This window comes from Panulirus ornatus, chromosome 46 (assembly GCF_036320965.1).
Source record: "Panulirus ornatus isolate Po-2019 chromosome 46, ASM3632096v1, whole genome shotgun sequence".
NCBI classification, from domain to species: domain Eukaryota; kingdom Metazoa; phylum Arthropoda; class Malacostraca; order Decapoda; family Palinuridae; genus Panulirus; species Panulirus ornatus.
In genome coordinates this window covers 113,265-140,095 of record NC_092269.1, presented here as the reverse complement: position 1 = coordinate 140,095, position 26,831 = coordinate 113,265, and the positions used below count along the sequence as shown (strand labels likewise).

Below are 26,831 nucleotides of genomic sequence, written 5' to 3'. Positions count from 1 at the left end.
ACTTCCGCTTCCATGGTTCCATCCGCTGCCAGATCCACTCCCAGATATCTAAAACACTTTACTTCCTCCAGTTTTTCTCCATTCAAACTTACTTCCCAATTGCCTTGACCCTCAACCCTACTGTACCTAATAACCTTGCTCTCATTCACATTTACTCTTAACTTTCTTCTTTCACACACTTTACCAAACTCAGTCACCAGCTTCTGCAGTTTCTCACATAAATCAGCCACCAGCGCTGTATCATCAGCGAACAACAACTGACTCACTTCCCAAGCTCTCTCATCCACAACAGACTTCATACTTGCCCCTCTTTCCAAAACTCTTGCATTCACCTCCCTAACAACCCCATCCATAAACAAATTAAACAACCATGGAGACATCACACACCCCTGCCGCAAACCTAAATTCACTGAGAACCAATAACTTTCCTCTCTTCCTACACGTACACATGCCTATGTGTATATATATATATATATATATATATATATATATATATATATATATATATATATATATATATATATATATATTGTGCATGGGTGGACATGTATGTATATACATGTGTATGTGGGCGGGTTGGGCCATTCTTTCGTCTGTTTCCTTGCGCTACCTCGCTAACGCGGGAGACAGCGACAAAGCAAAATAATTAATAATAATAATATATATATATATATATATATATATATATATATATATATATATATATATATATATATATATATATTCCTATGAGTCCACGGGGAAAATGAAACACGATAAGTTCCCAAGTACACTTTCGTGTGATAATCACATCATTAGGGGAGAAACAAAAGAGAAATATAAGTCAGTTGATATACAGCGATATATATATATATATATATATATATATATATATATATATATATATATATATATATATATATATATATATAAATAGCTCAAGGAAACAGACGAAATTATGGCCCAACCCACCCACATACACATGTATATACATACGCGTCCACACACGCAATACATATCTATACATTTCAACGTATACATATATATACATACACAGACATATACATATATACACATGTACAAAATTCATACTTGCTGCCTTTATTCATTTCCGTCGCCACCCCGCCACACTTAAAAATGACAACCCCCTTCCCTCGCACGCGCGCGAGGTAGCGCCAGAAAAGACCACAGAGGCCACATTCGTTCACACCCAGTCTCTAGCTGTCATGTATAATGCACCGAAACCACAGCTCCCTTTCCACATCCAGGCCCCATAAAACGTTCCATAGTTTACCCCGGACGCTTCACATTGACAACACCTCGACCCCCGTATACCACATCGTTCCAATTCACTCTATTCTTTGCACGCCTTTCACCCTCCTGCATGTTCAGGCTCGGATCGCTCAAAATCTTTTTCATTCCATCCTTCCACCTCCAGTTTGGTCTCCCACTTCTCCTCGTTCCCTCCACCTTTGACACATATATACTTTCTTGTCAATCAGTCCTTACTCATTCTCTCCATGTGACCAAACCATTTCAAAACACCCTCTTCTTCTCTCTCAACCACACTCTATTTATATCCACACATCTCTCTTACCCTTTCATTACTTGCTCAATCAAACCATTTCACATATAATATTGTTGGAACCACTATTCCTTTAAACATACCCATTTTTGCTCTCCGAGATAACGTTCTGTCTCTCCACACATTCTTCATCGCTCCCAGAACCTTCGCTCCCTCTCCCACCCTATGATTCACTTCCGCTTCCATGGTTCCATCCGCTGCTAAATCCACTCCCAGATATCAAAAATACTTCACTTCCTCCAATTCTTCTCCATTCAAACTTTCATCCCAGTTAACTTGTCCCTCATCGTTACTGAATCTCATATATATATATATATATATATATATATATATATATATATATATATATATATATATATATATATATATATATATATATACATATATAACCTTTCTTTTATTCACATATACTTTCAAGTTTCTCCTTTTACACACGTTTCCAGACTGTCACAAACCTTTGCAGTTCTCACTTCAATCAGCCTCCGGTGCTGTATCATCGGAGAACAACTTACTCACCTCCCAGTCCCTCTCATCCACTGCAGACTGCATACTCGCCCATCTCTCCAAAACCCTTGTATTTACTTCCTTAACCTCCCCATCCATAAACAAATTAAACAATCATGGTGACATCACACACCCCTGACGTACACTGGCGTTACACCCTTGATAAAAACTTCTCTGAAGCAGCTTACCTCCCACACCATATATTCTTAAGACCTTCCACAAATCGTCTCTATCAACCTTATCATATGCCTTTTCTAGATCCATAAATGCCACTTACAAATCCATCTGTTTTTCTAAGTATTTCTCACATATATTCTTCAAAGTAAACACCTGATCCACACAACATCTACCACTTCTGCAACCACACTGCTCCTCCCCAGTCTGATGTTCTGTACATGTCTTCACCCTTTTAATCAGTACCCTCCTACATAATTTCCCATGTATACTCAACAGATTTATTCCTCTGTAGTTTCAACATTCACCTTTATCCCCTTTGCCTTTGTACAATGGCACTATGAATGCATTCCGTCAATCCTCAGTCACCTCACCATGATCCATACATACACTGAATATCCTTACCAACCAATCACCAACACAGTCACCCCCTTCTTAATAAATCCAACTGCAATACGATTCATTGCCGCCGCCTTGCTGGATTTCTATCTGCAACTGAATGACGATACACTTTTTTAAGCTTTGTTCCGGTCAACAGGGTACCGGAGTTTCAGATGCGCAAGAATAGAGCACTGGACTCTTATCTAACACGAACATTATACTGAAGCTCTGGGTTCTTGCCTAACACGAACACTATATTAATGTTGCTTTCGTACATGGTGCAAGACAGATGGTGGTTAGGGGGTGGTGGATCTGAGGCTTGAAACTAGCCAACTACTGACGTCACAATTCCCTACTCGAGGTATCAGTTGCATGTGAGAGATATCAGCTGAGGCGTTATTTTCGTCTGCTTTGGACAAAAACCAGATATATGCTTGAGGTTGGAATATGAATAGAAATAACACCGAAATGATTGTTTCTCCTGGGTTACTGAGAGTCATGATGAAAGCGGTATTTTGGTTATCGTCCGAACAGACAAATATATATTTTACTGACATTTAAACACATATTTGTAGTCTGCCCTTAATATCAAGGTGAACGGCTATGATGAAAATTCTGCAGGATGTGTGTATTAAACCGAAATAACTTAGAATATGGTATAGATACTACTATATAGTGATAAGTTGCTTGTTTACATTGTTCGCTGGCTATGATTTGCTTGAATCGTTCAAATATGTGATTTCTACCCCCGAACGCTTAGAAACCCACTACAATCGGCAATGAAGCTGTATTTCTTAACCCAGTCTTTCCAGTCTTTTAGCAAGGTAGTCAAATCTATAACAAGCTATTCGAATTACAGCCAAGCATTCAAGGAGGTCTGCAGCCCCTGTCTTACGTAGTAAAGCGTTGTGCATGACGGAACCAATGCTGGGGTCCAATTCTCCTTAACGAGCTAGAGGCAACTAACCAGAGACTGGCTCGTAATTGGCTCTTTTTTTACGAGTCCTCTGACACCCAAGGAGCTATTCCCCGCAAACTGCTCTCTCGCTCCTGCTAATATAGTGCCGTCCAAGTGTTAGTGGAAACGTGAGTCTGTGTGTATGTATGCATGCATATGTGTGTGTGTGTGTGTGTGTGTGTGTGTGTGTGTGAGCAAGTGTATATGTAAGGGAGTAAGTTTACATCCGACCTAAATTCTAAACCTTTTGCTCCAGCGTCAGGAACCAACTATTCAAGTGCTCCACAAAAAGTGCAATGATCTATGCACTGACGTATTAAGATGTTACATTAGGAGAGACGAATTAAACAAGATCAAAAACATAGCATCAATAGCAACAGTAAACCCCCCCCCCCCCTTAAATCAAATGTATTTAGGATCAGACATCCACGGTCTACTCCAGTCTGAACAGTACAAAAACACGACAGCCATGATTGGGCATGCCAAAGTAAGATGTAGATAGTTTATGATATCTAGTAAAGATACAAAAAAGAGGCATCCATTGGAAAGCAAACACATGTATTCCAATTTTTCTGTAGACCATTTCCTAGACGATACGTCAGCCGTGACTGCAGTCACTATCAAAACTCGTCGAGGAATTTCCAAGGGTATCTCCAAATTATGTTAAACAAATACATGATGATTGGCCAGCTACTGAAGAGATCAAATTCCTGGACAAAATAAAGCAGTTAAGAAATCCTGAACATTTATTTAAGGATATCTCATCTCTGGAAGATGAATTTGGAGAACCATATTTCCATAAGCTCCGTAAATTTGGTCTCGTAATTACTTTCTTTGCTGACTTCAAATGTTAATGTGGGTAGACTTTTCTCGAGAATAATCTCACTAAAACAAAAAAAGAAAAACAATGTTTCATCATCAACTTTAACATCAGTGATTGTTGCCTCAGAAATGATAAGCGGCGGAGGGGAATATGTCAGGTTTAAGCCATCAGAGCTGAAGATCTTTGTGAATTATCACGTATGGACTAATCTTGTATAATTTGTGTATATGTTATAGCATCATTTATTTTGTACTATTGTACTTATTGTAAATAGCATCGTACAAACAGGCTAAATATATATGTTTAATCTGTATATCGTGCTTCCTCACAATTTACTCGATTTCTACCCAGAGGGATTCCCTCCCAAAATATACATGAAATAATGATTAGATTTACCCATTTTCCCTAACGCGTCCGACTTGAAAGCAAATTTGTGAATCGAAAGAGTCGAACGAAACGGCAACACTGTTCCATTCATCGGCTCATTTTTTAAGCCCTTGACCAGTAACGATCACATACTCAGTGCGGAAGTGTACGGTACAATTTCGCTTCGCGAGCGTCATGTAGGAAAATCCGGATTATTGTAGACACACTTGACTCGGATAAGTTAGTGAATCAAGTGGACGTAGTTTTCTTGATGTGGTAAAACGAAGGCAGGAGGAAGATTAGCATGATATTGTTAGCAGTGAGAGTGACAATCAAGCCAGTCCCAGTGTGAGGAGGGAAGGTGCTTGGAAACGTAAGTCATTTGCCTCGTGGACATGAACTGAGAAATCATTTTGTTTTTGGAAGGGTTGGTTGATTTGGTATAACAAATATTTGTTCTGTCAGTGAGAGTTCTGAGGTCATGGACTATTTCTCAAAATATTGTGACAGTGCTTTGATGGACATAATATGAATGAAAGAAATTGGTATTATGACTCTGTGAAGTAAACACATTCATGATTTTCTAATATGTTCTGAAGATGAGACAAACATTGATCGTGTTGAAAAATTAGGTGTTACATGATCCATGTTACGAGGTGTAACATGCGAAAAGCAATTACAGAATATTGAAGTGTAGTGTGTAAATATGTAAAAAATATATAAAGACATCAGTCATTTGCTATAGGAGGAATATCATTGTTGTGTACAGAACTTGCTTATCCGTCTAAGTGTATGAAAAGTATTTAACTGGTGTAGAAAAGAAAGTGCCTAAATGTTGTGTCATATGGCAAGGATGCGTCGTACGACTGGCAGAGTCGGCCGCGGTGACGGCCTTGACTCGCCTGAAGGAAGAAGACATTCAACTGATTTTCGTCACACACGTAAGTTCAGATCTACTATATTTCTTTTTGTGTAGTATGTGATATAGAAGAAATTCTCATACAGCGTAGGGAAAATTAAGACAAAGACTTTTGTAGTTTTTTTATTTTGAAGTTCCACAGTGTGTATATATGTAATATCTGGGGCCCATAGCGGTCAGTGGGTTAAGACTAAATAAATAAAGTCAAGGATGCTGCAGTTTGTAAAAGATTCTTTGATGATATGGAAATTTGATGAATTGAAGGGATTGAGATAGTAGTGCTGGTACGAGAAAGGTCTGGATGTAAGATATGATTTAGTGAGGAATGGTTGCAAAGGGTTTCATGAGATTCACGAGCTGCATGATCAGTGAAAATAGAATCAATGGGCGTAGGGTTGTTTAGGCCCGGAATGGCAGCAAGGCAGGTCAGTGGCTGGTCATGTGTGGCAGGCCAATGACTGGTGCTGTGATGCAGGGTAGTGGATAGTGCTGTGAGGCAGGTCAGCGGTCGGTGATGCATAGCAGGCCAGTGGCTAATGTTTGGCAGGCTAGTAGCTGGACTGTGATGCAGGGTAGTGGATAGTGCTGTGTGGCAGGCCAATGACTGGTGCTGTGATGCAGGGTAGTGGATAGTGCTGTGTGGCAGGCCAGTGGCTGATAGTGCGAGGCAAACCAATGGCTAGTGCTGAGGCAGGTCATTGGCTGTGCTTTGAAGTAGGCCGGTGGCTGGTGCTGTGAGGCAGGCTAGTGGATGGTGCTGTATGCTATGTAAGTGGTGAGGGCTGTGAAGGAGGTCAGTATCACGGTGACAATGTGAAGCGAATGAGGAAAACATGTAAAAGAAAAATGAATGAGTGAACTCCAGACTAGACTAGAGTTCTGGAAGGCTGTGGACTCGTGAAAATAATATATATTAATTTGATGGCAAAGACAAAGTGTATTAGTTTGAAGAAGGAATAAGTGAAATGTAGTAGACCTTGTATGCTGTGGAGATGGTGTGGATGTGGGATGTAGTGGAGGAGCATTGATCATGGGTGTAGAGGCAATATAATGGAGAGATAAATCATAGGCTTAACTGAGCCGTGTAAACTTGGGGGCAATAGAAAGCGTAAGCCTTGAAAGTAGTGTAACGTGTGCATATGGATTTGGGGTGTGGTGAAAGAGGAGTTAGAGAGTGTATGAGTAAAAACATGAAAGTGAGGAAGAAGTGTCTGTTGACTCAATGAGTGAAGGATGAGACTAGGCGTCGCCTTCTGCGTCCCCATCCTCCCAAGATATAAATGTAGCTCTCCAGATTTTATGGTAAGATGATCCTAATCAGAGATTTGAACAAACTTTCTTCTAAATTTGCGTTGGTTTTCTTTGAGCAATCGTCATCCAGGAATGCGTATGTGTCATCCAGGAGTGCGTATGCATGTGTCTTCCATAAAATTGTACGCCTGTGTAATCTAGGTGTATGTCCAAGTGTATCATCCAGAAGTGCGTCCAGATGTGTCATCGTGAGACTTATGACGCCATATGACGCATGTCATATTAGTTCTGCGTATTGCGTGTAACGGATAACGTAACATGGTAGGTGCACTAACGAGATTGCCATATAATGAACCTATCATTAAGATAATACTTTTTCATTGACAACAATGTTCGATATATATCCTTACTGGAGGTGTTTTTCTTTAACCTTAACAAGTTAAGATTCAAAACACTGCTTATCTTTTCCTTCCGTAATGCCATCTGGAATTGGGAGATGATTTTTCTTATTTTATCACATTCGTCCACAGCCAACCAGGTGCTATAAAGACAACTCATCCTTAACGGGCAAACTTCAGGGCTCGTAATACCAGTAATGGCTGTTGTTGCGGAATAAAATCCAAATGAGAAACAAGGCCTCAGACCTCCAGCAAACCAGGCCAAATAAAATGGCCGTGGGAGACTACTTTCCTCAGGTCATGTTTCGTACACAGCAAGATCGACTTTCACTCAGCACTCTTTTCTTTTCCATTCCTCCCTTTCCACCATTGTGCCTCCTCACCTCCCTCTGTCCCAGCCCTTCTCTTCCTCTCCCAGCCTCCTCCCTCATACTGTTCTGCCTTATACCCTCCCACTGTTCCAGCCTCCTCCCCTCCCTATCCTCCCCATATCATCAAGAGAAAATTTCACTAAGGTGTACCTGTAGTAGTGGGATAGCATAGTTATGTCGTTATAAGGGACTACCTGAGTCAATATTTAGTATAGTGATGTAGTCGATCACTATACAGCATCGTTCCAATTCACTCTATTCCGTACATATTCAGGCCCTATGCACTCAAAAAAAAAAAAAAAAATTCACTCCATCCTTCCAATTTGGTCTCCCTTTTCTCCTTTTTCCGTCCACTTCTGTTACATGTATTCCCTTTGTCAACCTCACCTCAATCAATCTCTCTATATGTTCAAACCATTTCGGCTCACCCTCTTCAGCTCTCTCGACCATACCTCACACTTCGTCTCCAACATATCCATCCTCCTTCTCACATGATATCTATAGACCTTGCCTTGCCTCCAGGTGGGACAACTATACATTTAAACATACTCCTTTTCACCCTCACAGATATTGACCTCTCCACACATTCCTCAATGTTCCCAGAACCTTCGCCCTCTCACCCACCCTTTGACTTACTCTTGCTTCCATGATTTCACTCGCTGCCATGTCCACTCTCAGGTGTCTAGAACACTTCACTTCTAAATTTTCTCCATTTAAAGTCACACTCCAGCTTACTTGTTCCTCTTCTTCCTCTTCACTACCAATCCCAGTAACCTGTTTCTATCCACATTCCCTCTCAAATTCCTCCTTTCACACCCTCTTCTAAACTTAGATACCACCTTCTACAGCTTCTCACTCAAATCTGCCAACAATGTTGTGTCATCAGCAAACAACAGCTGACTCACTACCCAACCCCATCTGCCGTAGACCACATACTTGCCCAATTTTCCAAGGCTTCTGCACCATCTTCCCCCACCATCTCACCCACAAACAAATCGAACAACCATGGAAACACTACACACCCCTGCTGACGCAGACCCACTTTCATCTAGAACCACTCACTCTCTCCTCTTTCTACCTGCACACACACACACACACACACACACACACACACACACACACACACACACACACGCACGCACCGCTCGATAAAAACTTCTTACTGCTTCCAGTAGTTCTCCTCCCACACCGCAAATTTATAAAACCTTCCGCAAGAAATGTCTATCAAACCCATCATGTTCTTTCTCCAGATCCACAAATGTCACATACAAATCTTTCTGTTTCTCTAAGCATATCTCGCATACATTCTTCAGAAGAAACACCTGATCCACACATCCTCAACCACTCTTGAAACCACGTTGCTCCTTAGTCTGATGCTCTTTACATGCCCTTACCCTCCCAGTCTCCACTTTCCCATAACCCACCAGGTGCACTCAACACATTCATACCTCTTAATTCGAACACTCGCCTTTGTGCCCCTTATCTTTATAGAATGGCACTATACATGCTTTCCACCGATTCTCAGGGACTCACCATGATCCATACATACACTGAAAATCCTAACCAACCAATTGACAACACAGTAACCCCTTATCTTAAGTCAGTTGCTATATCATCCGATCCAGCCGCTTTGCCATTTTCTATCTTATGCCAGGCTTTCACTACTCCTCTCTTAAACCACTTTCCATGACTTTCTCACTTCACATACTTTCCCAACCCAGCTGATGTACGACTACAGTAGTTCTTAACAACATGAAATATTACATTCATTAATTTTCTTTTATATTCCTAATCAATATTAATAATACAAAACATACTACCACACCTACGTATATGATGGTTATCAGTTGTACAAAACATACTACCACACCTGCGTATATGATGTTATCAGTTGTACAAAACATACTACCACACCTGCGTATATGATGGTTATCAGTTCAGTTGTACAAAACATACTACCACATCTGTGTATATGATGGTTATCAGTTGTACAAAACATACTGCCACACCTGCGTATATACAAGAACAATTTACTTTATTAATGGTCATCTATTTAACAGTTCACGTCGCCTACTATGTTACCCGTTCCCTTGTTCCTCCCCCATACAGTATTACCAGCTCAGATGTCATGAACATAAGATGTACTACCTGGTCGCAAATTCCTATGGCTGAGTGTACACGGAAACATAATTTTCTTGAGATAATATTCAGTGAGTTATTTGATTTATGGTTATACATTATAGGATGACATAGATTGTATTTTGAGTTTAGAATGAGCATAAAACTTAATAATTAGATGTTTTCTCGATAACTGATGTGTACTGAAAAAGGTTATATTATGTAGATAAATTCCCTCCAATATGGCTTTGACTCATAATGCGTCAGGCAATTGCTTCCAATAACTTCTTTGTCAATACAACCAACCGACGTTTGACCGTAATGATACCTATTCTTCTCTAATAACAAAGCAGTGGAATTCCCTTTCTTCCGTCTTTTCCACTTTCTGTATTCTTTTCATCTTTGAGTCAGGTCTTCAAAACACATGAAGAGCTCTTATTAATTTGTTCATTGTCTCATGATTTAGTGTCTTTCATCCGAGAAGGCTGTCATTCGGATACGTTATTACCGTCTCATGTCGATCAATATGAAAATAGGATAATGAAAAAGACAAATCAAAGTGAATAAAGAATCAGCAAGAAAAAATAAAATTGGACTCAGATATTATTGAGCTCAATAAAGTGCAGGAGTTTTCTAAAGAAACTCCTCCACGATAATGGTTTCCTTAAGAAGTTCAGTGATACGTGCCTTGGAAAGGCACTAAATAAAATGTTAATGGCCTTGGCGCCCGTAAGAACCACCGTTCCAAAGGCCTCCTGTATTTCCCAATAACCGCAGCAGCGCTACGTACACTCACCCAGAAACAACCATCTTTTTTTAAGTTTCATTATTAGCCACAATTGTAATAAATAGCAATTTCGAACAAGAAAATTGCGTGCATTATTGTTTGTGTAAACATTTGTGGCAGCTTACCTCCTACGCCATATACTCTAAAGACCTTCCAAAAAGCATCTCTGTCAACCCTATCATATGCATTCTCCAGATCCATAAATGCTACATACAAATCCATTTGTTTTTCTAAGTATTTCTCACACATTTTTCAAAGCAAACGCCTGATCCACATTAAGTGGTGAGAGGATCACCACTTAATAAGAGATTCTCAGCCTCGAAAGCCCCAGGGGTAACTGTTTAGTAGCTTTCCTCATACACCATATATTCGTAACACCTTCCAAAAGGCATCTCTGTGAACCCTATGATATGTTCTCTCCGGATCCATAAATGCCACATACGAATCTTTCTTTTTCTCTAAGTATTTCTCAGACATCCTTTAAAGTAAGCACCTGATTCACACATCATCTACCGTTCCTGAAGACCCACCACATGATACACACACATGACATTCTTTCCCTCACTACACATGACATTCATTCAACCTCTCACGGTCTGTTTGAGTTGCTAGCACCACCCTCTCCACCTTCCATAGTCTGCATGCGTTACTAGCACCCAGCCCTACCTCCTACAACTCCCGTGATCTGTTTGAGTAACTTCTACACCCCTCCCACTTCCCATGTTCTACATGAGTTGCTCTTACGCCCGTGCTGGCCTCCCGTGTTCTAAGTTCTATTGTCAACCCTCATCTCTCATGCTACTAGCACTTCCACCTCGTGTTTTCCACCTAAACTGTTAACACTCCCTACCTCCAATGTTCTCTTTCTTGCTGACACTTACCACCCCCCCTTGCCCCCTCCAGCTTCCATGTTCTGTCTGAGCTGTGAGCACCTCCCACTGTCTGTCTGCTATATATAAACTCCTCCCATGCATTTCTTGAATTTAAGGAACACCTTTATATTAGTGGTTGAAATTTCCCTCTTCGTTACATAGGTTCCCACAGGGAGGCTGTTGGTATGATAACTTGAAGTCTAGTTTACCCAAAATCTGCGCCGTTAGACTCAGTGTAGGAGGAGACTGATGAAGGTGCCAGGCACAGCCCAGGGCTCCTGCATTTTGGTCTGATGCTTCCGTGTCTGATCTGCCTTACAGAGATAATGGGGCTCTCATACATTTATGTGAGAGTATGCTTATGTACGAGTAGCTATACTTAAGAGTATCTATAAACAACAGCATGTTTATCAGAGAGTATGTGTATGTGAAAGCATGTGTATGGCTGTACACCCAATAAGAAACTATTCGGCACCTTTACGATGTGATGCAATATGACAAATATGACACACCACACGAGAATTAAAAACAGAATCCCGAAGTTTGGTGCATGGTTGATATCCTGGCCTACCGAGTTGCCAGTTACTCTGAGTAGATTGTGCTTCATGATCCATATCATACAAATCAACCACTACTGCAGTGTTCACAGTAACACCACAGTAGGATCTATCTTGTTACCGACAGACTTGCAGTCACAGAGTATTTAATATAAAGATTGACCGATCATATGTTAGGGAGGTTAATTGCTTGGTAGGAGAGGTAAACACGTTTCACCAGAAGTCATATTACTTTTGATTCTATCAATATTAGTGTGAGAATTCCCTGCTGCTAGGACACAGTTTAACCTCTTTGGCATGGACACACATACAGTCTGGAGTAATGCCTGTCCAGCCGAACCTCTCATATCTTCCCATGCCATCTTGACATGAGCAATTCCTGTGTTCTGCTATGGTTATGAATTTCATGGTGGTAACATTACCTGACAAGTTCTGTCCACACAAATTCGATCGGGTTGAGGTTCGGTGATTTCAGAGGGTGTGGCGCAAGCGTATTATGTGGGTGATTCTGAAACCACCTCTTGACAACATTGCTCGTGTGTATGGACGAGTTGTCTTGAACAACAAAGAATGGTGCCTTGTCAGGGTAGAGTAAGCGCTACACAGACGGATGGAGGACTTTCTCCAATATCTCGACGTAATCATTACCAGTGAACCGGCCTGGACCAACGTCTGCCTCCTCCCCAACACCACCTGCGTGAATCCATCCAAATAACCCGACAATAGTTCTACCACTTCTTCGGGTTCCAACCAACATGTCTGTCTTCATACCTAGGAAAAAGATAGTGAGCAATGAAAGAGCAGCATGACCAGGATGGTATTGACGGATGAGTAAGCCAAGTGCGGTAGGAAATTCCACATGCGTTACCTTAGTCTGAATTGTCCACATAAGTGTAGGAATGTGATGCAAGATATTGGGGTAATATTTTGGCATTAATAACATGTTCATCATATTTTCAAGTGATTACCTAAACAGGTACAGTACACTAATGCGTCGGGAATAGCAAAAGATAGTGTCACACACACGCACGCACGCAGGGAGGGAGAGAGAGAGAGAGAGAGAGAGAGAGAGAGAGAGAGAGAGAGAGAGAGAGAGAGAGAGAGAGAGAGTCTTACCGTTCGTTCCTTGGGCGCCAGCCACACACTGGCAGTCATTTTCTCATCATTAGAAAACGTTTCTCATCGCAGTTGACGATGTTATCCGAGGATGTATCAGGCTTGTCTGCTTATACTAATGCATGTTCCACGCGCCTTTGTATGTCCAGCTGGGAAAGTTCGGGCTTCTTTGCTGGTATAAGGCCGTGGAGACCACGGGATTCGTGTCGGTGTATAAGTTTGTGCTGTGCAGGACAGTCCACTTTGTTGGCAGATGGCTGGGTCGGTGTTAAAAGGGGTATTGTCCATGAGATCTGCTATCTCTGTCCTGAGCAGGCGTTATGCGCCCAGGCCTGCCCCCTCCACGCTTAGGCTAGGTGTCCCCTGTTTCCACGTTGTGCGGTATTCATCTGGCTACGGTCTGTTTGGACACTCCAACCTGCCCAGCAATTTCAGCATCGCTGAAGTCCAAGCCATGTAGTGCGACGATCGCCACGCGTGTCTCCTCCCAGGTTTTCATCTCGTCTAACATAGCTATAATTAGTAGCAAACATTACGAATCCTATTGTTCGCTCCGATGCTTAACTCATTGCAGGTTGAACCAGTTCCGTTTCCATCATATTCCATACACTGTATTCAAATAACGAACCTCCTGTAGTATAAGCCTCTGCTAGCACTAACATTCTTTGTCTCACATGAACTGCACTACCAATCAACGCCCCTCCCTCGTGGACCTACTTCAGAAATATACCTGATTTTGTGAATCATTTTCCGCTTCATAATCATGCCAGTACTGTACATAATGTTACATCACTATTACGATACATAAATATTTTGCGTTCTTTGTGAATGTAGACTTATGAACACTGGCCAGCAAAATTTTTACTTTTGTCCCACGAACTAAAATAGGTGAACCTTATAGTACGATTTACGCTAAATTCGAACATGTTTTTAGAATTTTTATATCGAGCATGGTCTTTAAGTGGCATATCAATTAGATTTTGCAATGAGTGTGTATTCTCATAAATAAGGCTGCTATTGCCCTTAAAAACTTACCTCTAAAATGTAGAAGTGTACGATTTTTAGCCTCGGGAACATCCCTTCTTAGTGCCCAGAAGTAATCTGCCAACATAGACGGCTCCACTTATCTTAGTAGCGCTTCTCTATGTCCAAAATGTCCTGGTGAAATCTTCCGCCGTGCTCATTATTGACTGCCTCAAGATTGTCTGGGAAAAAGTCTAAGTTGGAATCCAAAAAGTGGATTTTAGACTCGTATTGCACACCAGAGCTTTTCCATCATAGTAGTTTTCTGATATGAGATTCCCAAAAACATTTTTGCAAACTCTGAAATGACAGCCATGCATTTTTTTCTTTTCTTTTTTTTAACTTCATTTAGCTTTTCATCGAACTTTTCATCTCGAAGCAGCTCAGTGATCTGTGATCCTACAAAAATACCCTCCTTTACAACCAAAGTAACGCTCATAGCATTTTGTAATGAGGGGTGTCAAAGAACGTTTATGCGACATGAATGTCAATTCACCGAAGACGCAGCAGAAAGAATTCGGACTATTTACACAGTTTCTGGCCATTATACTGGTGGTGGGATGGGGTATCACCACAACACTTGAATACACAAAAACACAGTCTGTCAACAGTGGGAAAGATTGTTTACACATTGAGTTTCCGCCTGCAACTGACAGAGAACTGCTACTCAGTAGTGGCCACTGTTGGAATTTCCCAACATTTCCAGTCGTGTTCCTGCAGGCTCCTGGTGACTCATTTATCCAGGCCTGTGTTTTCAAAAAGAAACTATTGCACTTCACAAACAATGAGAATAGCTGTGTTTGTTAAACTTTTTGTTTCAAATGCTCCGTAGAGTACTGGTACTTATATGCTGTACGTAATGATATGCGAGTAGGAGGGAACAAAAAACTATAGGTGATAGAGAAATTCTGAAAACATACTTGGATACAGTGTGTAGAAATAAATAAAAAACATACTTTTTCCATGAAACAAATTCTTTGTTGACCAGTGTATTATTGAACGTTTATATACTTTCTATCATCCACATTTTGTGATAATGTGGGGCAATGTCGTTGCATCTCACAGTATAAGAAATATCTATTCCTTGGTTACTATGTACACATTCATACAGATTGTGGATTTGATTATTATATTAGGTTTTCCTACTGACACTATGTATTCCCATTTATTAACCACTGCATACAACACGTGGTTACAGAAAACATTATATGACTTTGACACACACACACACACACACACACACACACACACACACACACACAGGGGTACCAACCGCACCAGTGATCGCTGCGAGGCGTATCAGAGTCATGGGTGCAGAATAATTCTTTAGTGGGTGTACTTGCGAGCATATCTGTTCTTCTCTTTGATTTCTTATATGTTTGTATATGATTGTATGTCTTGTGTTAGTGTATATGTTCACATGTATCATTCTTCATGTACATCAGTTTGTGTATCATTATTATTCATGTGTCATGGGGAGAGAGTTTTACGTTCTTGTTGCCCTGTCTTTTAGCTTTGTATATGTTTAGTTTCTTTGCTCCTGTGTTTAGATACACACATAGGATTGTGTGTGTGTGTGTGTGTGTGTGTGTGTGTGTGTGTGTGTTTGTGTGTGTGTGTGTGTGTGTGTGTGTGTGTGTGTGTGTGTGTGTGTGTTTAGTTAAGAAATTGTATACTATGCTCTATTATTGGAGTTATGAGCTGTAAGTCTGAAATGGTATCTTAGTAAGAACCTCACTTATCATTCCACTTACTCTACTAAGGCCTTCATCATGATTAATGCACTTTGACCTCAACTGTACTCTCGTACTGCACTTTTCCTTCCTCTCATTGCACTTATCCTTCATGTTAATGCACTAAGTCAAATCATTTATTCACGCTCTACTCCACTTATCTTCCCTCTTAGTGCACTTTACTAATAACCCTCATGTTAGAATTATATAGGACTGAGTTTATCATTGCCTTTCAAACCATGTTAATGATTTAGCCAGGCATGTTATTGCCAAACGCCAGCTTTGAATTTCACAGCTGCGCCCGAATTAATTATTGAGATTTATTTGTGGTGCGGAGCGAAGGGAAAGCCAGGAGACCAGTACCTCCAAATATGTGTGAAAACTTATGTAGGAATTTAGAGGAATCCAATCATTGTTCATATGTCATTACTGTCAACCACTCTCGAGGTAATGTTCAGCCTCGGTAAATCAGTTTCTAGGGTTTACAACCTGTGAGTACATTCCTGCCGCAAATCCTACGCGTATGTTTCATGCGAAGTTATGTTCATTTAACTAAGTAAATAGTGCGTCTTCAGATTATACCAGTTACTGATTTTCTTATGTACAGATAAGGGGAAATTATATCTGATAAGCATATAATTGGTTTGTGTGTTTGTCTCAGTACAGGGCTGCTATTCTTGACGCGCACAATGGATGCTTGTATCAGTATTATGGCTCATTGGAGTTCATGGGATAAGCAGATGACAGAGCGTCTGTTGTCCCATGTGTCGTTTATCTGGTTTGAGATTTATCTATTATTCTACTATGAGTGAATGAGATCAGAGTAGAATAATGATAAGAGTTCTTTTCCCACCCTAACTCCCTCTGGCAACAGCAACCAGCTGGATATAGAAGTGAAGAAATGCCATACATTTATGAAGCCCGCATGAAATGTAGCAGAATAAAAGGAAGGAGGAAATCTTTCTGCATAATCCTGCTGCACTCTCCCATCTTCTGTAGAACTACAGTGTATTCTTAGAATTTTGGAAAGAGAATGAAATTAATGTATATGTATATTTTTTCAAGAGATTATTCTGGCGATACCTGAATTGCTAATAAATTTGTTTAAAATCTTTTAAAGATATTTAAAGTATCTGCATTAACAAAGTTTGACGGCAACTTATTATTCCTCTGCTCAATGAATCTGTTTGTAAAGAATCTTTTCCGCGTCAGTATTACATCTTTTATAGTCCACTATTCGTTATCGGTGTTTCCTTGATAACGTTGGTGAATTTCTCCAGATTTTGAAGACTTGTATTTGATCACCGTAAAGCCCACGCTTCTTAAAAGAAAAGGTATCTAATCCACTTAGCTTTCCTTCATACGTCAGCTTTCTCAGGGCTGGAATTAGTTTTGCAGCCCATCTTTGTACTTGTTTCATCTTTGTCGTACTCTGGGGACCCGCCTCAAGGGTACCTGTGTCATATATGTTTAAGTCTCATATATTTCCTTGAAACTTCCTGTGATAGCCACATTTACTTGTTCTACGCTTGGCTTTTTCCACGAGTCCAGATCTGTGCTGCTGAAGAAATGCTTGCTCATGGTCCTTTGTGCATTTTCCTTGCCTACGTTGCAGCTGTCTGCTTGTAGTAGAATCATTTATAGCATCAAAGAGCTGTTCTTGTATTAACGTCGTATTTATGTTCCTTGGATGTTCTCTCGCAAAATTTCTCGAAGAACTGTTCATTGTTCACATCATCGATTCGTTTTGAATATTTAAAGGTTTTGATAAGGTCACCCGTCAGCCTTCTCTTCCAAAGTGAGTAAATTGTGTGTTTGTGTGTGTGTCTGTGTGTGTGTGTGTGTGTATGTCAGTCTATCTGTCTGTCTGTTTGTCTCTCTGTCTGCCTGTCTGTCTACAAAAGAAACCATGATAATTATCGACATCAAAGAAAGACATTAATATTTAGTATTTAGATCATTAGTACGGTAATTTAGTGCACCTGCTACTATTTACATAGTTATGAATTACCTGTATTGCCTTGGTGGAATTCAGTCCCTAAATGTTAGGTATCATGTAAAGCTGTAATTCCCCTTTACTCTCATAAGAGAATAGCCTTATCAGCACCGTAATTAGGAGGAAACTCATGGCAACCATTTCAGTGTTGAAATGTGGACATAATCCGCGCCATACGGCGAGGATTTTTCCTCATTTGCTCATTCAGTATTTGATTAAAATGAATAACTTCAGTTTAACTCAAGACATCTTCTACTGAAACTGGGCCGATTCCAAGATGAATTACATATCTGCGAATCTGTAGATTTGATGATGTCTTTACGAGTTATGACGAGGGTGTCATGAGGAGCTAACAGTGATATGGGAGTACTGACGTAGTGGTCATGGGGAGCTAACAGTGATATGGGAGTGCTGACGTAGTGGTCATGGGGAGCTAACAGTGATATGGGAGTGCTGACGTAGTGGTCATGGGGAGCTTACAGTGATATGGGAGTGCTGACGTAGTGGTCATGGGGAGCTAACAGTGATGTAGGAGTGCTGACGTAGTGGTCATGGGGAGCTAACAGTGATATGGGAGTGCTGACGTAGTGGTCATGGGGAGCTAACAGTGATATGGGAGTGCTGACGTAGTGGTCATGGGGAGCTAACAGTGATGTAGGAGTGCTGACGTAGTGGTCATGTGGAGCGTACAGTGATATGGGAGTGCTGACGTAGTGGTCATGGGGAGCTAACAGTAATGTAGGAGTGCTGACGTAGTGGTCATGGGGAGCTAACAGTGATATGGGAGTGCTGACGTAGTGGTCATGGGGAGCTAACAGTGATATGGGAGTGCTGACGTAGTGGTCATGGGGAGCTAACAGTGATATGGGAGTGCTGACGTAGTGGTCATGGGGAGCTAACAGTGATATGGGAGTGCTGACGTAGTGGTCATGGGGAGCTAACAGTGATATGGGAGTGCTGACGTAGTGGTCATGGGGAGCTAACAGTGATGTAGGAGTGCTGACGTAGTGGTCATGGGGAGCTAACAGTGATATGGGAGTGCTGACGTAGTGGTCATGGGGAGCTAACAGTGATGTAGGAGTGCTGACGTAGTGGTCATGGGGAGCTTACAGTGATATGGGAGTGCTGACGTAGTGGTCATGGGGAGCTAACAGTGATATGGGAGTGCTGACGTAGTGGTCATGGGGAGCTAACAGTGATATGGGAGTGCTGACGTAGTGGTCATGGGGAGCTAACAGTGATATGGGAGTGCTGACGTAGTGGTCATGATGAGCTTTCTGTAGACTGAGATGTATCAGGAGGGTGAAGAGGATAGTGAGGCACATTTAGAACCCTTAGTCACCTCCTCAAGCTGTGCTCTATTTCCAGTTACAGTGACCACCACATATTTGGATGCTTCTCTCCTCGTGCCCTTACTCTACTCTAGTTTCTCTCCCTACACAGAGTCGTTGATGACATCTCGAAAACCAATCATCTGATGACAGTCATGTTTGCAACAATCCTTAAGGTATTTTTGTTACGTGCCTTTAAAGACAGTCGGCTTATATGGATAGTTATTATTGCTATGTTGTACCAACAATACCATCTGTGGCCTTCTATGTTATTTTCATTTTATTCTTTTCCTTTGTCAGGAGTTAATCTCCGTTATCGTTCTGAGGTTCCATCGTTTTTAACCTTTGAAATTTTTCTCTCTTTTCTCTCTTGTTTCTCAAGTGGATCAAACCCTGTGATCTTTGGTCCTTGATTCATCTACTATGCATTTTCACTCAGTTCCGACACTTCTGATTTGTGGTATTTGTTGTCACACCTCCTTGCCTGCCATGCTTCCTAACCTGTTCACTATCCACACACAAACATACGTGCATCGCTGTCTCCCGTCTTGCTGACTTCCACACCCATATTCATTCTTACATAACTTCTTACATGTTTGCATATCTATTTGTTATTCACATACCTACCTACTGCTTACATTATCACTTATCTAACTTTTAACCCTTCTCCATTATAGAACATCCCAGTACAGATCACTCCCTTTCGTGGAGACCTAATCGGCTGGGACAGCACCAAGATATTGTCCACTTCAGCATTATTAACGAGACCCTTGTATTATTGCACTATCAAGCAAATTTTGGTAGAGTTCGCATCCGAAGCTACATGAAAGGGATACTCTAACTTAGATAATGGTATATTAGAATTTCCATTGTGTTTGAATCTTGTTCTCTTCAAATATCTGCCGACTTATAGTTTTCAGTCTACCTCTGATGTTTGTGCAGGTGGCCTATGAACTATTCCTTTTTTTTTTTCTTCGAAGGTGAACGAAAGATCTTAAAGGTCTGTTACTGATCTGAAGTTTTATCATTTTCTTCAGTATTCTGTAAAAATGTTACACTCACTTTTGTGAATGAAAATCTTAGTTAATGTTACTTTATCTGGTGACTGTTAGAAGTAACTATTCTTTGGGATTTTAGATAGAGACCACCGTACCTTTTAAAAAAGTTTCTGTGGCTTCTGTTTCCATTCTGGTGATTGCCCACCTGCTATGCGACGAGGGACCTGTCTAGCAATTGCTACTAGCCTCGGCTGCCACTTGGCCACGTTTTCTACGTCACAAAGATGAAGAACCTTTCTCATTTTATACGACTGTGCATACAGATTTATTGGTACATACAATGGAACTTACTTCACATCCATGTTCCTCCCGCAGAATATGTGGCAGTTGGTGAAGCTGTTTCTAAGAAGTGCTGTCGTATGAAAGTTTCTGTCATATCTGGTGAATAAGTTTTCACTTAGCTTTGCGTTAGTTTACCGACGTCGGTAATGGACTTTTTGTTACTGGTTAGCAGTGTTTCCTGTGCTTTCATACTACTCGACAAAGCTAAAGTGCCAAAAGGGAAAGGTTCTTCTCCATAGGTGAGATTATACTTCAAGAGGGATCTTCTCCCAGACAAATAGAAATCTTGAATAGTCTTAGTTGTCTCCAATTAGAAATTTTCGAAGCACGTCATACCGTTTTACCTAATTCACTCCTCTTCAATGGGTTCCCTGTGGATATGAATTCCTAGCGAAATGGTCACAAGTATCACGTAGACACATATCAGCGGTCTAATCCAGTGTAGTTACAGTCCTTCCTGTTAAGGTGGACGACTTTGTCAGCTGCTAAGACTCAGATGTTTAGCCCCCTGTCTTCAAGTGCTGGAAAAGACGGGGTTAATCTCCCTGTGGTCAGGTGCTGGACAGAGAGCACTGGTCTTTCTCTATGGTTAAGCATTTTGTTTTCTTCTCGACTCCTCCCTTTTATTCCTTGTCGGACCCACTGATGAGGCATTAGTCTGCATTTACTCTTTGTTTTTTTTTTGTCTGTGTGTGTGTTGTTAACTATCACGTTGACATAGTCAACGGAATATGCAGCGATACTTCCGCGCAGCGTAAGTTAGGGTATGCGGAATCCCCTTATATTCTGACCGTTTTGCTGGCAGCAATATGAGAGCCTGAGGCTTTATCAGTGTTACCAGGAGACACATGAATGCCGATATTCCTGAATGTTGTGTTGTTGTCTGTGTCACGCTGTCACGGTGTCAGCAAGCGAATCTCTCTGGGCAGAGACACCCCGAACGATCACCCTGACCAGCTGAAAGCATTGCTCTCTCTCTCTCCCTCTCTCTCTCTCTCTCTCTCTCTCTCTCTCTCTCTCTCTCTCTCTCTCTCTCTCTCTCTCTCTCTCTCTCTCTCTCTCTCTCTCTGACCTCAGTAGAGAATGGACATGCCCGTGGTGTCTCTCCAGCAGGTCAGCCCATTACATTATATGGTGGCTGCACCTCGATTCAGGTGCTAAATGTAGAAGGTATGTAAATATCTCGTATTAGAAATTAGGGGTAACATTGAGGCATTAGAGAATATGAATATAGGATGAAGGCATGGGAGAATAGGACAGGTTCGATCATTGCAGAGACAACACATATAAAAGAGAGAAACACCTGTAAATTTGTACACAACTTGGTACCCAGATTGTGAGTGTGAAGACAAAGTTAAAAGACAGAAGTATTTATTAACAAGCTAAGAAGATTTGTCATCCTAAAGTAAGAGCTCAGACACGACTGTTCACTTCATTAAAATGATTTAGAAACCTGAGGATTGTAATCAGGTTGCTGCCTACTCTTCTTTCTTCCATGATGGTCAAGATTATGTTTTAGAACCTCTCACTGTAATTCAGCGCTTTGCATATTGATTGCATCTTCGTAACCTTTCTCTGGGCCTTCTCTTCTAGTTCATTTTACGTCTTCACGTGTAGTGACTGCGGTGACTATTCTTGAGAAGAAAATTCAAATTTTCGATTAATAGATTCAGCTAATACTTTGCTGAACCTTTTCTTACCCACCCACGTATATAGATACCAGTTCTGATATTTGCCAGCTGACTGTTTGCCTCGTTTACAGTTCCCGTAAGTTTGATATGTTGTCATGGGAATTCTTTAAACGTTTTACATGTAGGAGGATGGATGGAGGAGGCGGCAGATTTGTCGGGGTAGGTTTTGCAGATGCTTTATACTTGGCTTCTTGAAGGGTATAGTGGATTTGTGGCCGATTTTTTATAGTGCTCTTTTATGAGTGTTTTTGTGTTCTTTGGAAAAAGCGATATCAACATGTTAGGTTAACAGTCGTGATTTGTACAGGAAGGTCGGAGTGGTACGGGAGGTATGAGTCTTCCTTATGGTTCACGAGTCGGGTGTTATTGGTTTTGTGGTTCATGGTTTGACCTGGAAATACCATTTTTCTTTTTGTTTTTCGGTTGTTTGGTTGACAGTGTTAATGTTTGGAATCGGTGGTCTGCGAGTAGTCCTCTGTGTCTGATTTCCTTTGTTTCTTATGGGGAGAAGTTTGGGTTATGTGGTTTCCATAACCATGTGGTGTGTTTTTACTGGCTCGGTTGATGTCAGGGTTGAAATGCATAACGTAATCGAAAATTCAAAATTGTCAATGATGAACTTTTGGAGTTTAGACTGAGTTTAGATTATATATTCAGTGTAAATGTTAGCCTGTCTACTTTCCTGTAGTTTAAGAATCTTATTATCTTGGTTGTATGGGTTGAATGGGCTGGTTTGTGTGTGATCAGAATGAGTTGGTCTTCAGGAGAGAGTTCGAGTCTTGTATGCCAGCTAGTACCTGCACTGTTAGTGTGCAAAAAATAGTGTTGTATGGCAGGTTCATTTAAAACGGATTGAATACTTAAACAACCTTATGAATTCATAGACAGGGTAAATGAAAATTTTCATTTTCTAATCTTTATAATGAAATGTGAAATGATTCATTCCTTTTCCTGTTGGCTATTATGGATGGGAGTGATGGGAATCTTTTACTTTGCTATCCTTTCCCTGCCTCTTTGTAAGCCATTAAGAACTGACTGATATAAGGAGACCACAGAGCTTGCCGGATGAAATGAAGCAAGTAACTATATCAGACTCACTTCTCAATGTTTATTTTCATTTTTCTCTAACCACCTCCTCCCCTTTTCCGGTCCCTTTTCAATAAATCCCTTTTGCTCATCAAAAATGATCAGCCGTTGAAGCTTGCCTGAAGACCTCAAATGAAATGGATATTGTCTCACCCTATGGAGTAATCAGGCAAGAAGTCTACACACAGTTAGTAATCTGGTCCCCATCTTTCCTCCTAGTTGTGAGAACGGAGTTTTGTTCTCGCCGTTGTTTCTCCCTCTAGGAAGTTCTACTCAAGCCCACAGTGAACGGGAACAGCCTATATCCCCGCCACTGTTGTGAACACTTGAGGCATACGGCGCTCGGTCCAGTGCCACACGACCCGCAGGAAATGGGTTTAGAGTGGCGACGAGGGCTGAGTACTTCCTCGCCGACTTTCGGAACTCAATTTAGCCGCGGAGGAAGTAGGCTTGGGGCTGGCGGGGGGGAGCAGCAGCAGCAGGAAGGAAAAAGGAGGGACAGCAGGAGGAACAGTAGTAGTATACAAAAGAGCTGACGACAGGATTTTACCAAAAAGCACATCCAGAAAGTAGTGCTCACCGCAGAAAATTGATAGCCCCAAGATTGAGTCGTGTGAGTTACGTGTTTTCAGTTCTTTATATCACATGAAAGCCAGTAGCTCAAGTGTGGGATAAGTAGAAAGAAAAGACAAGTATCTGAGCCAAAGAAGTGAAACTTAATGGCCAATAAAATGCTGGCTCAGTGTGCAGCAGTCGCTAACCCATCTTTCTATCCTCCGGATAGTACCGATAATATACGTCTCTGGCCGGTGGCTGCCGGTCACCTAACTAGAATGTACTTGACGTACGTATTGATTGCTGATAGTCTATGATGTGACTCTCACATTATAACGCAGGCGGGTCGAAGGCTCACCTTAGCGTGGCTGGACCCCCAGGGTACCAGCTTCTTTACATATTTTTATATTTTTCCCCTCTGCAAATACAGTCAACTAGTCTAATGTAATGTCCAAGACAGTATATTTTTTGTGTGTGTAATATATATATATATATATATATATATATATATATATATATATATATATATATATATATATATGTTTATAATCATTTTATTTATTTATTTTGCTTTGTCGCTGTCTCCCGCGTTTGCGAGGTAGCGCAAGGAAACAGACAAAAGAAATGGCCCAACCCACCCCCATACACATGTATATACATACACGTCCACACACGCAAATATACATACCCATACATCTCAATGTACACATATATATACACACACAGACACATACATATATACACATGCACACAATTCACACTGTCTGCCTTTATTCATTCCCATCGCCACCTCACCGCACATGGAATAACATACCCCTCCCCCCTCATGTGTGCGAGGTAGCGCTAGGAAAAGACAACAAAGGCCCCATTCGTTCACACTCAGTCAGAGACTTCAGGCAGCGCAAGAGGCGTTAGTGGATAGAATGAGCTGCGTCACTATGAGAGGCGTTGTAAGACTTCAAATTCGTAGACGACACTTAGCTGGGAAATAAAGCTATACTAGAAACTTAACGTCTACTGCTGCAACTGACATAGACAAACTAGTGGACTGGACTCACAGATAGCAAATGAATCTCAGCATCGGTTAGTACAGAGTTTTACACATTGGCAGTATAGTTGAAAAGGCAAGCTTCAATATCGATAAACAAGGAAAAGATATATAAGTGTAATGAATCTCTGATTACCTAAAACCAACTAAGCATTTCATGATAGCGGTAAAAGAAACGAACAACACAATTCCAGGTTTGACAGGTAAGACTTTCAAACTAGAGTAAAAAAAATTAATCTTCACTCTTCACAATTTGTCGGTGCGTCCTCGTCTTGTTTTGACTAGTGAGTTCAGTTTGGTCACACTACTAGAAAAAAGAGAGACCAAATAGAGAGAGAATAGCGACGTTTTAAAAACATGATTTGCGGATTTAGAAACGAATCCTGTGAGAGTCAGCTAAACGACTCAGATCTAATTACCTTAGAAAAGAGAACGTTAAAAAGTGATTGACATAGGTATTTAAAACCTTGGAAGGCTCTGATAATATTCATGTAAGTAGCTAAGGCCTAATTTGTCTTAATTTATCTGTATTAAAGGCTCAATACTCATTGGTATGGGTAAACCTTATACTTTGTGTAGGCAAAATACCTTTTCTTCGACAGGATTTTAAACATATAGAGTGAAATTCCAATTACAGTAGATGAAAGCATTGCTACAGACACGGAGAAAAATACTCAAAGAATTCACATTTACGTCCAGCGTTACTTGTACCTCCTCAGTTACGTATAATGTTTACTGGTATTTCTCCTGAAGTCATCCATTAGTTTTGGTATTCCTACCAAAATTATTTCTATGTTATTGATCTCTTCCACTAGCAAAAATAACCTCGTAACTACTCAGTGATTTGTTGTTGTCTGTAATCTTTTGTATTCTTTCCAAAGGGTCGGTGAGTTGGACTAGATCAAATGAATGGATGAAGATAAACCATGAAGTTGTGGGGCTTGGCTGTGGATAGTGGGCCCCGGGTTTTGTGCTCAACTGAAGTCTGGATGTGTGCAGTTAAGGTCAGTGTTTGTTTATTGTTCCCTCACACACACGGCAAAAGCAATTAGGTATATAAAACCAATTTTATTATCACCATTGTTCACTCTTCCTTCTGTTTCCTGTCCCTAGACGTTATCATTCATTTTCTTCCTCTCTTCAGGGAGTAATAATGTTTCTTCTTTTCTTCCATTACCTGAGTCGTGCGATTATTGCCGCTCGCTTGGTTTCCACCAACTCCCCTGCCACCGTCATCTGAACTTCCTCCCTCACTGTGTTTGCTTCTCTTGACATTATCTTCTCTGACCATGTGTCATTTATCGTCCCCTCGTCCTCTTATGTTTATCTCTTGTTGACCCTCTCACTACCCACACTTTGACATATTCCATACCTATCTCATCCTTTAATTTCATGCTTAGTCTTTCTTGTTTCAATCTGTCATAGTAAGAGCTTCTTATAACTTCCTGTCGACTCTTCTTTTATTATATGTTCCGTATTACCCCTTTAATCCAACACATTTTTATTCTTCTATGTTCTGTTAATCCTTCTCATACGTGTTTCTCATGTCTTCCTTCATAGAACTAAACAAAGTAGGTTTCTTTTGTTTCTTTTTCTTTTTCTTTTTTTTATGTCTATATCATCTCTTATTTCTGATTCCAAAAATCAGCTAACAAATAATGGCTCATTAAAGATTCAGGTAAGATTAGATGCAACCTTACTAAACTATGGCCATGTACCTAACTCGTCGGGGTCAGGTCTTGTGGAAAGGTGTCAGGGTGTAGTGCATATGATCTTTGAACTAACCACGGTAAAGTAAGAATACGATTGGTTTGATCCAGAAAAGACCGGTTAACGTATCTTTTAAAGAGTAGTGATGTTAAGGTTAGA

The 26,831-nt window shown here is 40.8% G+C and overlaps 1 long non-coding RNA gene across 1 annotated transcript in view; it reads left to right on the top strand.

Annotated features, from left to right (window-relative positions):
- The window catches only part of LOC139763031 (uncharacterized), a 323,624-nt gene extending 297,658 nt beyond the window's left edge, over positions 1 to 25,966 (top strand). Inside the window, exon 3 of the long non-coding RNA XR_011716017.1 lies at positions 25,844 to 25,966. This is a non-coding gene — a long non-coding RNA (uncharacterized lncRNA). The remainder of the gene's footprint in view (positions 1 to 25,843) is intronic.
- Positions 25,967 to 26,831: the final 865 nt, after the last annotated feature.